Source organism: Arachis ipaensis, chromosome B7 (assembly GCF_059453495.1).
Source record: "Arachis ipaensis isolate K30076 ecotype BB chromosome B7, ASM5945349v1, whole genome shotgun sequence".
NCBI lineage: Eukaryota > Viridiplantae > Streptophyta > Magnoliopsida > Fabales > Fabaceae > Arachis > Arachis ipaensis.
Window position 1 is genome coordinate 108,371,221 of NC_142442.1, and position 2,063 is coordinate 108,373,283.

The 2,063-nt window shown below is 32.3% G+C and overlaps 1 non-coding gene across 1 annotated transcript; it reads left to right on the plus strand.

The window, feature by feature from the left end:
* Positions 1–434: 434 nt before the first annotated feature.
* Positions 435–542, plus strand: LOC148553675 (small nucleolar RNA R71). Its single transcript, XR_015893226.1, has one exon. It is a non-coding gene; the product is annotated as a small nucleolar RNA R71 (small nucleolar RNA).
* The last annotated feature ends 1,521 nt before the right edge of the window (positions 543–2,063 follow it).

Consider the following 2,063-nt stretch of genomic DNA (forward strand, 5'->3'; position numbering starts at 1 on the left):
GGATGATTTCTCCATGTTGAGTTATAGGTGTTTCCATAAGGTTCACCTAAGTAATTCACCTCTGCTATTGCAGGGTTCTCAGGATCATAAGCTTCTTCTTCAGAAGATGCCTCTTGAGTACTGTTGGATGCAGCTTGCATTCCATGCAGACTCTGAGAAATCATATTGACTTGCTGAGTCAATATTTTATTCTGAGCCAATATGGCATTCAGAGTATCAACCTCAAGAACTCCCTTCTTCATAGGCGTCCCATTACTCACAGGATTCCTTTCAGAAGTGTACATGAACTGGTTATTAGCAACCATGTCAATGAGTTCTTGAGCTTCTGCAGGCATTTTCTTTAGGTGAATGGATCCACCTGCAGAAGTATCCAATGACATCTTTGATAACTCAGATAAACCATCATAGAATATATCCAGGATGGTCCATTCTGAAAGCATGTCAGAAGGACACTTTTTGGTCAACTGTTTGTATCTTTCCCAAGCTTCATAGAGGGATTCACCTTCTTTCTGTCTGAAGGTTTGAACATCAGCTCTAAGCTTGCTCAGCTTTTGAGGAGGAAAGTACTTGGCTAAGAAAGCCGTGACCAGCTTATCCCAAGAGTTCAGGCTGTCTTTGGGTTGAGAATCCAACCATAATCTAGCTCTGTCTCTTACAGCAAAAGGGAAAAGCATGAGCCTGTAGACTTCAGGATCTACTCCATTAGTCTTAACAGTATCACATATCTGCAAGAATTCAGTTAAGAACTGAAAGGGATCTTCAGATGGAAGTCCATGAAACTTGCAGTTCTGCTGCATCAGAGAAACTAATTGAGGTTTCAGCTCAAAGTTGTTTGCTCCAATGGCAGGAATGGAGATGCTTCTTCCATGTAAATTGGAATTAGGTGCAGTGAAGTCACCAAGCATCTTCCTTATATTATTATTATTTTCGGCTGCCATCTCCTTTTCCTGTTCGAAATTTTCTGAAAGGTTATCTCTGGATTGTTGTATTTTAGCTTCTCTTAATTTTTTCTTCAGAGTCCTTTCAAGTTCTGGATCTGCTTTAACAAGAATGTTCTTGTCCTTGCTCCTGCTCATATGACAAAGAAGATGGCACAGAAAAAATAGTAATAATAATATGGATCTTTTATACCACAATATGGGGATCCTTGTGTTAGTAGAAGAAAAGAAGGGAAGAAAATCTGAACTCAGAGAGAGAGGGGGTTCGGATTTTTGGAGAGTTGAAGGAAAGATGTTAGTATATCAATAAACAAATAGAAGAAGATGAGAGGGGGAAGTGAATTTTCGAAAACAATTTTTGAAAAAGAGTTAGTGATTTTTGAAAATAGTTTTTGAAAAAGGTTAGTATTTTTTTCGAATTTTTTTTTAAATAAAAAATAAAAATAATTAGTTAATAAAAAAGAAATTTTTGAAAAAAGAGGGAGATATTTTCGAAAATTAGAAAGAGAGAATTAGTTAGGTGATTTTGAAAAAGTTAAGAAACAAACAAAAAGTTAGTTAGTTAGTTGAAACAAATTTTGAAAACCAATTTTGAAAAGATAAGTAGTTAGGAGGTTAGGAAAGATATTTTGAAAAGATATTTTTGAAAAAGATAAGATAAGAAGATATTTTTGAAAAGATATAATTGAAATTAGTTTTGAAAAAGATTTGATTTTTAAAATCTCAATTAATGACTTGATTCACAAGGAATCACAAGATATGATTCTAGAACTTAAAGTTTGAATCTTTCTTAACAAGCAAGTAACAAACTTCAAATTTTTGAATCAAAACATTAATTGATTATGTTATTTTCGAAAATTTGATATAAAAATAAGAAAAAGATTTTTGAAAAATATTTTTTTGGAATTTTCGAAAATAACCAAGAATTTTGAAAAAGATTTGATTTTTGAAAAAGATTTTGAAAAAGATAAGATTTTCAAATTGAAAATTTGATTTGACTCATGAGAAACAATTTGATTTTAAAAATTTTTGAAAAAGTCAATCCAAATTTTCGAATTTGATGAGAGAAAAAGGGAAAGATATTTTTTTGATTTTTGAATTTTTATGATGAGAGAGAAAAACACA